This window comes from Condylura cristata, unplaced genomic scaffold (genome assembly GCF_000260355.1).
Source record: "Condylura cristata isolate star-nosed mole 26May11 unplaced genomic scaffold, ConCri1.0 scaffold00002, whole genome shotgun sequence".
Classification (NCBI taxonomy): Eukaryota; Metazoa; Chordata; class Mammalia; order Eulipotyphla; family Talpidae; genus Condylura; species Condylura cristata.
The window spans coordinates 38,936,295-38,948,339 of NW_004567103.1; positions in this window are offsets into that span (position 1 = coordinate 38,936,295).

Consider the following 12,045-nt stretch of genomic DNA (forward strand, 5'->3'; position numbering starts at 1 on the left):
TTACTTACCTAATTATGAATGGAGATATAAGTACTGCCCAATATTACTTGGGGGACTGACTTTAACCGACACATTTTTGGCACAAAGAACAGTCATTGACACAAGTAAAAGAACTATTCATTAGAATTTTTTAATACAGCTGTAATTAAGGTAAAACAGCCAACATGGTAGATAATTCAGTTCTTAAAAAAGTAGACTAAAAATTAGAAGATGGATAAAGAAGTGATTCCCATTTATTTTGATTTGGTTGTAACTGGTCCAATATTTGAATTCTATATTCACCTTACCAAGCTACTGTAATTTCAGCAAACAGTTCTTTGTTCTATTTGTTTCTCCTACCGTCTTTGCAATATTATCTTTGTGACACGTTATTAGAAGTGATATTGCAGGGACAAAGGGTAGATACATATTTAAGAAGACAAAAATTTAATCTTCTTTGTACCTAATATAGCTGTGCAACACTGCAATTATATGATCAATAATTTTGACTTTTTAACAAAATAACATGTGATTATTTGACTCTTTCCTGAAGTTAATATTTTCAGTTACATTGAATTCCATAAGGCCAAAATAGTTAGCTAATAAGTCAGTTTGCTTTATTCCTATTTATATGTCCTTACACTCAATTCTGTGTATAGCTCTTATACTGAGGTTTTATTTAATCATTTCCTGAAAATACTCATTTGACTTTTTCTTGCTGCATAGTGTCTGTTACCTAGGTCCTGAATTTGTTCTTCTTGGAGGAATATGTCCTATATTTCCAAGAAAGGGTTCATGCAAGGTAACATTTTTGAGGGTTTACATGTCTGGCATGTCTTTATTCTACCATTTGTCTTTCTTTATTGCTTCTCAGACTGGTTATAAAGTCAAAGTCAGAAATCAATCTCCCTTATAATTTAGAAGGTTTTGCTTCAGTTTCCTTCTTTTTCCAATATTGTTTTGGAGATATCTAATATTAATCTAGTTCTTGATCCTTCATTTGTTTGGAAGAACAAGGCCTGACCAGATGTCAACTTCAAGAATAAGAAACAGAACTCAGAAGAATGGGATTGCGGGATAGCGAGACATTTTTCATGTGCTATTAGTTTCAGTTATTAACCTTAAAGTGCAAATGTGGCTCTATGTTAGCTTCCTGTTGTAATGCCCAGGGACCTGTTCTGAGCTCCTCTCACCTGGTCAGTCCTTACTCTTGAGGGGCTGCCTTGCCCACACAACTTTCAGTACCACTGTGAAGAGCCAAGAAGCTGTGTTCAAACTTTACTTGTATCCTTGTACATGTCTTTGTACTGCTTTTATACTAGTTAGTTCTAAAAATAAAGTGAGAGTAATCTTAAATCATGAACAGCATTCTTGACAATTTTAGAAGCTGGATCTGATTTTTTGTGATCTGGCTATTATGAACTCTTACCCTCAGCATTCTGAAATTACAAAGCACTTAATCTTCAAACCTACTCATCCCTTCACCTCTGAGCATTTGGTGAACTATTTCAATTTGGACGATCATTTTCTCAGTTTGGGGAGATGGTTTTATAGTCTTACATTTTTTTTTTGATAATTTCTGCTTATCCAATTTTTTTGTTCTCTTTTTCTGCAATGTCTCTTAGCTATTAGTCTTCCTATTTTATTTTTTATATTTTATATTGTCTATAGGCTTTTTTAAAATTATTATTCTAGAGGTTTGGGAGACTTCCTTGATTTTATTTTTCAAAAGTTCTATTGAATCCTTCAGTTTGAGTATCACATTTTTCATTATTTGATGCATAGTTTTTCCCAGATTTCCAATCTAGACTTTATTTTCTGCATGCAACAGCATATCTTACCTTTGAGATAACTAGAGAAAAGTTTTCTAGCTAATTGGAACATTTTCTGTTGTTGCCTTCCTTGTTTCTGTTTCTAAGGAATGTCTTTTAAAATTTGCCCTTATCTTTTATGTTAGAATCCTTAATTATTTAGCTATTCTTGATTATCCATCAAATTTGAGGCAAGTGTCAAAAAGCTAATTAGGTGACATATGTACATAGAAGTGACTTGCTAGCTGGTGAACTTTCAGGAATGTGATTGTGCAGAGGTGAAACATTTTTACTCAAAAATCCACAAATGCTACCGAGGGTTTTTTTTTTGTTGTTTTTGTTTTTTTTTACCTGAAGGTCGTAATTTTTCTCAAGTAGAATACTACCATCTTTTGCTTGGTGAATATTCTCCTGACTTCATCTGTACTCTGAGAACAAGATATAATAAAGTGTAAAGATTCCTTAAAATCCCATGTGCTGAGTACCTCTTCTTCCCTTTACCAGTATAGGGGCTAAAATTTGAGCACTGCTGTGCCTCAACATTTTCTTGTTCAACATCTCTCAAGGATAGCTTTCTGTTTTCACCTGAAGGTAGAGAAAGGTTCATCATCTGGAAGTTTGATGTATATGGGATAGAGAAGTTGTGACTGGACTGTTCAATAGATTTTTACATAAAAATTTCAAACAATTTCACTATTTTTAGCCTCTCATCTCACTCTGCTTTTATGATCCATGATATAGCCAATTCCTTGGACTTTCTGGATTTCTGAGGATATAAATTAGCTTATCTCTTTTTGGTATTTCTCCTAAAGATTTCAGATAATAGCAATTTTTATTCTGCTAAGAAAGAATTTATTCATCTATTTAATTCAATTCCAATTCCCAACTAGTAGGTTTAGTTCTCTAGTCTACTACTGATTGATAACCTATTCTTGTATTTCATTTGTGGTTACACACTTTAAATAAGGGACAATATGGAGACTGAAATAGAGATAAATGCATATATTTTTCACTATGCTACACTATAGATATATTTTCAACTTATTTAACTTTACTTTTCCCATTGTATTGTGTGTGGGCAGGTAAAAAGATCATTTTCTTAGTGGATCATTTTCTTAGTGGAAAAGATCATTTTCATATTTGTAAATCGTTAAGTAGATTAACTGAAAGTAAGGCTGCAAATATGATAGAAATCATTCCAGGCTAAGGAAAAACATCTGCAGAGAACCCACAAAGCAGGAAGGAGAATGGAACACTTGGGGCTTTGAATGAAAACTTTGTCTAAGAGAGAGTGGAGAGTCTACTTTGAGATCAAGTTGAAGAACAATACAAGGGCTAGATTGTGACAGATTTTGCAACTTATTAAGAAGTGCATTTAATTTAAACCTTTGGAAAGGTTTAAACCTTTGGAAAGTTTAAGTATGTAAGTTACATGGTAAGATTTGGTTTTGCAAAAATAATTTCACATTACTATGGAGAGAAAATTGGAAGAACATGAAAATCAATGAAGAGAAATAAGTATTGAAAAGGTTCATTTAGGAGAAAACAGTACAGATTGTTATATTATCAGGCAATATGGGGAGAACTGAACAATTTAAGCTTTTTAATAATAATGTTGATTATTGGAATTGATTGGTAATTTTTTTAAAGGAATGTAGTGAATGGTAAGGAATAAAGATGATTCCAAGATTTCAGATTTGCAGCTAGATGGTGCCCTCTAGTTGAGATAGGAAACATGGGGGGAGGTCATGTTTTGGGGAAAAGATTATAAATCCTGTTTTATGTGATTTTAATTTAATGTATGATATATCAAATTTGCAGCTAAGACATGCTCTGGACCTCTGAAGAGTTCTGGGTTGGAAGAAATAAAAAGCTGTGTGGATAAAAATAAAAGTCATAGGTATGGATCACATCAGAAGAAAAAGTGAAGAGAGAAAATGCTTATACTCTTCAAGATGAAAGGCTCACTAGTACAGAAGTTGTAAAGAGAAACTATATATAAGGATAAGATTGTGTATAAACTTCTAGTACCTACTCTAGAGTCTGGCACATAATAAAAGTATAGGTGATTGAACTGAAGGACAATAACAGAAAAGACTTAATGTTCTTTAGACTCATCATTCTCAATTGGTGTGCAAAGCCTTACCTTTATCAACCTTCTTTACCTATCAAATTCCTTTCCATTCCTCTTGAGCATTACATATGATAACTGAATAAAATCTCCTGCTAAATCTTTTTGAAGAAATGGTTATTTCTTTCTTGAAATCAGAGCACTTTGTTGGTATCCCTGCCATACTTCTTTTTACTTTAGTAATTTGCACACACAATCTTATTTCCCCTCCATTCCATAATTTCATTGAAGTAAAGAGCTCTATCTGTTTTATATTTTTTATTCTACACTTCTGTCTAGCACAATGACTGACATTCAATAGATGGTAATATGTGTTTACTTAATTAATGCATGAATGTGTCATTTATACCCAGCCATCAGTTGCTGCAAAAACTCAGTTGCAAAATTCCAAGTTCTATATATCCTATAACATTTCTTATCTCGTTGAAGGAAGGCTCGTGTAGCTGATTTAAATATGTATTTACCCTAAAAAATACAGCACAAGCTAAAGTTAGAGTCCTATTTTTTATAAATTACCAAGCAACACTAGCAAGAAAAGAGACAGAGCAATTATTCATGTTTGGGGACTCCACACATTCTGGTTAATGATTTTTTTTTTAATATACTATTAAAAAGAGATCCAGAGATACGTTTCAAACTTCCTAAAGGAGGTTACTTAACACTAACCACCTTTATAACTAGTGAGATCCTTATGTTAAACTGATGTTTTTGATGAAATTTTGCTCAGTTCCATGCTGACTATTCAAAACTGCGTGTCAGCACTTTCCTTCTACTTTTCAATTACTTGAAGACAGTTATTAATTTGTCCCTAGTTAGCTTAGGTGGAGATTACAAAGATTCAAATTTCTCATTATGTTCTCATTATTTTCATTTTATTATTTAATAAGTCCACTGTTGACCATTTTTAGTTTTTACGTATCCTTCTTAATTTGTTTCAGGAATATTTTATGATAACCTTAAATAATTATTCAGCACCAGTATTATAATATACTTTCCTATTTTCTAGGAATATTTTATAATTAACACAATTAATTTAATATAAATTTTAAAGGCAGTTTTTTTCCCTAAAATGATTTTTAATGTATATTCATTTCCCTATTTCTAACCCAAAATATTAGATAGAAGAGTCATGATATTTTATCTTATAAAAAATATTTTAAATGAAAAAACACTTTGAAATAGTAATTCATAATAGAGGTTAATTAAAACTGTATTATTTTTCCCTTAGCCATCAACAACTAGTTTTGGCATAGATTATTGGATTTATAATTAAATGTAATTTGACTTAATTATTTGGCTATAGCTCTTAATTATGCCATACCTTTTCCCATTATGGCCACTGTAACAGTAGCTGAGGATAAACACTGATGATCCCCTTTGCCAGTGGGATTAGTTCTATCCCTTGGGTTATTTGTGTGATAATGAGAATGAGATTTCAGGAGCTTGACAGACGGTCTAGACATGAAATAGTATTTGGGCAGCGCTCCCTTTCACTGCCTTTCAAAATGGCAGTTTATTTCACCAAAAAAAAAAAAAAAAAGAAAAGAAAACGAAATGTCATGTAGATTGTTATTGTTTTCATGAAGTTTCTGATTAAGATGACTCAAAGAAAAATTAGGCTTGCCTTTGTATTAAACTCATTTAAAAAACTGAGTCAAGTTTTCATTAGAAATTATTTGAGATATGAAACATTAATTTTATTGAGCTACCTAACTTTGCTTTGCTGAATAAAATAATTCACATGCATACTTTTAATCCCTCTGTTTGGAAATTCCACAATGCTGTTTCAAGCCTAAACCCCAAAATCTATTCAGTAATAAGGGTTACTTCAATAAAGGGGTTACTGCGAAAGAATGTAGCCCATCTTGAAGCTATTTTTTACAAGCTTCCTATGAGTAAAGCTGCAGAGATACCAGTTTTCAAAGAAAACATTTACAAAGGAGTTTGAGGGGAATGGCCCTTAGCTATTGAATACGCATACATTCTAGCTATTGACACAGATCCTACATGCCACAAAAATTATTTGGAGTGGAAAATTTTAAAAATTCACATGGATTATATGGTAATTTGGTGACACTTCTCTTTTTTGCAGACAAAATCATTCTTAGTCCATTTCATAATAGCCAATTACAGGTTACTCAAGGGACATGGATCATGTAAATCAGCTCATATTTCACCGAGTGACTGTTCTTCGTGTGTTTTTGAGCTATTATCTTCATTACAGTGCAGCACATGAATCCAACTCATCTGTACTGTAATTGCTATAAATCAAACATTCGTTTGCCATTATTTATTACCTACTATAAAGAGTTTTAATAATATTTAGAGGGCACTGCAATAAAAGCAATTATTTATTGTGTCTGCTTACAGGGTCACTCAAGGTTTTCAACAAAAGCCAATGTCATTTCCTAATCTTTTAATATTCATAAGGAAACATCACTTGCAAATGTACATTATGATTTATAAACATTTCCTGGCTAAAAACATAAAAGCATCATTATAATTCCTTCCCAGGGAGTGTAGTCAGATTCTATGGGGTAAAAAGCAATGTGGGGTACCAGAGTCCTGGGTTCCTAACTGGATCATATGTCTCATTGTCCATGTGTTCTTGATGGTACCATTTCAACTCATTCTGAATGATGCATTGCAGAGGGCTTGTTAAAGTCCTTCTTCAAGGAAGGGTCTGTATTATTTCAAGGAGGTTTATGTTTTTCCTCTTTTACTATATTAATATTAGAAGTGGTATGGTGTGGTAGACAGTGCTGGAGGGGAGGCACAAACACCTACATTCAAGTTCCACTTATATCAATTAGTTTCCTACATGTGTTGCCTTGACAAGTGAGTTCATCTCTCTGAACTCTGCTTCTTTAATATAAAATGGGAATGGTAATACTTGGCCTATTTATTCAAACACCTGTGCAAGGATTATGAGAAAACCACTTGCAAGGTGTGAAGAAATATGATGGTTACTGAATGTTGGTCTTGGTTTCCTCAGCCAATAAAAGGAAACAGAGTTTGAAGAGAAGGAAATTAGTTTAATTTGTTGACAAACTTAGGAGGGTAGCAAACTGGTGTCTGGAAGACCATTGTCCCGCTCTATCACAGAAGGTAGGGATATTTCCTCAGAGTTACAAGAAGTAGAAGGGGGAGGAGGCAGGATCTGCATGTTTAGCTTGTAACTGGCTGACTGATGCCAGCCTGGTGGTCAGTGGTTCAGAATATCTTCTTCCTAATGATGCTCTTTTCCCTTGGAATGTAAGAAAACAAAGTTGTGAAATCTACAAGGTAAACGAAAAAATGGGAGGCCTTGTGGGGTGGGGCAGAGACAAGTCCTTCATTCCTGTTTCACAACTTCCTTCTGAGAAATGTAGAGATAGTTCTCCTACTTAACGCCCTTTGCAAACTGATAAGGGACTGAAGATATTACTTTGCACTCATCTAAGAGAAAAATCATAAAGACTCAGTTTTTAAGCACTCATATCAACCCCACATATGATTGTTAAATTTTGTCTACCACATTCTCAGACTCTGTTTGGGAATCTCCAGTGTACAATTCATTTCTCTTGGTAGTGACACACTACATCTAATAGTTCCCTTTAATTCAGTGCTAAAATCTGTTTTATTTTAGAACAAATACAAGTGTCTCTCTTCTTTATCAGTCTCTATAATATTTGAAGACAAGGGCAAGTTTTCCCTAAGTCTGTAACATATAAAATATTTCCATTTATTTCAACAATTCTTTATGAAACATGATTTCAAGTTATTGATATAACTGGGTCAATGTATTTTGAACAATAATTCCACCTGATTAAATTCAACTCTGTCAAAAAGTATTACATATCTACTATGTGTCAAAGATGTGCTAGGCACTAGAGATATGAAGATGAATAAGATGCAATGAGTGAGTTTTTACTCTAATCAGCCCAACCTTCACATTTATAACTATATAAAGTACCACTCTGTCAAATAATATTGTTTGAACACACACTTTATGCCAGTAATTTTCCATGGCTGGAAATCTGCAATGGAACCAGGCAAGAATGATTTCTGCTTCAAAGAAGCCTTCATTTTTGTAGGGAAATAAAGGCAGGTCATTTATAAACAAGCTTATTAGGTGAGGGAGGAAACAGCAATGAAGATATAAGAAAAATCATGTTTCTCTGAAAACAAAGGCACTTCTATTTTGTTCCCTTCAGAATCCAAAATAACTAGAATAAAATACTTAGCACATAATTGGTCCTCAGTAAATACTTTGAATTTTGAAATACAGCAAACAGATCAGAATTCCTAGTTCCTAGTTCATGTGGATAAGGAGGAGAAGCCAGGGAGGCAAGAAGGAACCTTGAGAAGATACCCATATCTCTAAGTTGCCACCACAGATCTTTCTTTGGAGATAGTACTGAATCCACTTCATCCATCCCAGAAGCACACATTTTGGAATAAATACTAGATGTATGACTGTTGGTCTATCAATACTTCAGCAGCCTTGTCCCTGTAATGAAGTAATTCTGTGGCATGCATTCCACAATGGCAGCTTCAGTGTCAACTTCCTTGATAAGAAACCCCTTAATGGTATTAACAACTATTGTTGTTTTACGACACCCTAATGTTCTCATTTCTCTAGCTGTGCTACCAAAATGGACCAAGTAGGTCACTCAAATTCTTATTTCAATGTCTACTTCTGAGGAACTCACTCTAAGATTGGGTTTCATGATGGAAGTCCTTATAAACCATATTAAAGTTGAACAGCTATAAAATTAAAACTTGTGCTTTATTAGCAGTATTATTACACTTTGGAGAGGACTATTTTCAATGCATTTCAGGACTCTTAGCCTACGTTGGTCTCTAGAAGGAGCTTCACACTCTGCCTCCTTAATAGAAAAAGGAAAGGGGATAGAATGAGCTCACTTTTCATCCTCTCCTGGATGAAAGCTGCATTTCCAACTAGAGAAATCAGTCTTCACATAGGACAATGAGGAAATTTAGGTGTAAATCAAAGATATGTATAATCTACTGACTTCCTAGAGAGTTCTCCCAACTTGATGTAACCAGATATACTGAGCCCTCTAGATACCATAAGCATGTGTTGGGACTTATGAACAGCACATAATGAGACTGTACACCAAACACAAGGATATGGAGGTTGCTCTGCCTACTCATGGATCAGAAGAAGGATGCATCTGGATTCTAACAATGACTACTGTATTAGATACACAGACTTGATTAGATACTGACAGACTGTATTAGATACTGTCAGACTTGACCTGACTGCCCCAGCGCTTACTAAAAGGGCTGTTGTAATTATAATTCTCAACACACCAAAATCTCAGAAAGATACATAATTCCAGAGCTTCTATCCTGGATGGTAAATAGATTATGGTGAATTGTAGAACACTGAGTCAGACTAACCATTCCTTGTACTTCATACTTCTTAGAGGGGTCAGGATAAGATCATTTGCAGGGTATCTATGTGCCTTCTTCTTTCTAGATTTTCTATCTTATAAAACATTGCCTCTCCAAGTATCAACACAATATTATCTTCAAGTTAAAACTCCATTCAATGAGTGTGCATCTAATGATTGGACCAACATCACCCCCTCTTAAAGTATAATTAATGGAATGACATGAGACTATTTAATTATGAATGCTAATAAGGATGTTGTGGGGTTTTTAATACTTCTTAACTGACTCTAAACTTGATCTCTGTATGTAAAAAAAAAAGAACAATATTATGTTATTATGTACTTTTATCTTCATAAATCAAAGAAGAAATAAATTCTATCTGCAACTTAATATCACATAAATGTGTGGAATTATAATTGTTTCTGAGGCTGTTACAAAAACTTATTAAAATCAATTGTTATGTTCTGATATCTGTATTTAGTTGTGGCCAGAGGTGCAGGGGTGGTGAGAGTATTCACCAGGGATTGAGTGGGGAGCAGAAAAGCAGATTGATGAAATACACTGCTGAGGGGAGCAGTGGGCGGGTCAGGAGAGGTCTGCAATGCCATGTGGATCACCTCTGGGGCAGGGATTGAACTTATGTTGAAGTGGCTTTAGTTTCTTAGTGCTGTGCTTTAACACACTATGTCACCAGGGAGGGCCCAGTTGTGGTCTTGTATAAGCTGTTCTCTCAAGTATATGATTATTGGATATCGAAAAGGTTTCCTATATGAGGACTTTCCATTGACTTAAAAGTAAATACCTGCATATATGAACTGAACAAGCTAGGAAAAAAATTATGCAACATTGGGTACGGTCATGAGATATAATTTTCACCAAAAATTTGACAACTATTTACAATTTGATAACAGGCAATCTTAGGGCTTGAGCAAAATACAACTTCTATAGTCATACACTACCAAATCTACTATATCTACACATATATACACTATTTTATTTATAACCTCAAGTGAGAAAATTAAGGCACATATAAGTATAAGTTAATCAATTTGAAGTCACACAGTTTGAAAGTGACAGAGTAGGAATGTTTTAGAGTGCATACTTTCACCTATCACATTGTCTAAAAATCATAAAGATATGCATGGTGATTTGGCTACATTCTTGAATTTAACTAAAGTATTTAGTTACATAAATTGATAAAATTATAGGTGGGAGTTTCTATCAATTTCTGTCCAGGCATTAAGAATGATACTTGTAAATAGTTATTGATATTAGAAAACAACTTATGGTTCATTCCTTAAAAACTATTTACAAGAAATTATATAAAGGGAGTTTAAATTTTTATAAAACAAAACACATGTAGTTATAGACATCAGCTATGGTAATAAGAATGAACACCACAAGAGTATCATGGTTTATCTTGTTTTTGGAGCTGTATTTCAGTTTTAAAAATATAATAACTGTGAGACTAGAGAAATAGCTAAGGTATAGATTTAAGAGTTTTAGTGACATATGAAAGAACTAAAATTTTACCCTGGATGTAACAGGGACATAAACCTATTTTTAAAAACAGGTAAATGTTTCTAGATGAATAGCTGGAAACATAGCTTAACAACCTTAAAGTTTTTTTTTTTAATATAAGAAACCTTATTTTCTTATTTTGTTTGAGTAAACAGAGATTTGATAAGTTACTTGGAAGTGGTAGATGAGGTCTTGAAAATAACAGCCTGAAAAAGGATAATTAAACAAAGAAAAGGCAAAACGGGCAATTAATGTAAAGGTGAGTAAGATAACAGAAAACTGGAAGGATAGTGAGAAGAGAAGGGAAAGAGCAAGGGAGGGAAGTTGGAGGGTGAACTGAGGGACAAGGTGAGATGGGTAGGAGGAGGAAGTATAGAAGGCAGCAGATGTTACAGAATTATGTGTGGCAGAAGACCAGGATTATGGAAAATCACGTATAAGGAGGAGTTTCCAGTGATGGGGAAGCTGAAGTAACTATAACTATAAATATTTTCCTAAAATTTAAACTACTTAATACAGTATTCTTAGTTGATTGTAATGCTGAGATATAAACCTGTTCCATTACCTCACAACTTCAGTAGTGTTTAAAGCATAAGATGTTGGAACCATAAAAGACAGTGGGTCTGACTCAGAATCGAATCATACTCCATTTTTCAATTTCTATGGGGCTGTGGGCAAATTTCTTAATGAGCTAAAGATTTCTTAGTTAACAATAAATAATTACATTTAAAAAGCTGCTGGTGATTATTATTTAAACTGCTAAACATGTCCCAAGCAGTACTCAAGGGATTTTACAGGTATTTATTCATTTAATCCACAAGGTAACCACATGAAAGAATAAACTATTTTATTTATATATGACCTTGGGTGAGAAAACTAAGGCAATAATTAAATAATTCATTTAAGTTCACACAGCTTGAAAATGAAAGAGCAGGAATTCAAACCAAGATTCTAGTCCTAGCACATGGACTTTCATCCTTCTATGAACTACAAGAAAATGTATGTTAATACCAAGCACCATGTCTGACACATAGACAGGTGCTCAGCAAATTTTAGCTGTATTTCTTCTTCTTTTTCCTCTTGAATTTACTCTGTATTTTAAAAGCTTGTACACAAAAAGACATTCTGTCAAATGCGTTCAAGTTTAGATGCAATATTCCTGTTTATATTCCTGACCAAGCAATAAAAGAAGTACATGAA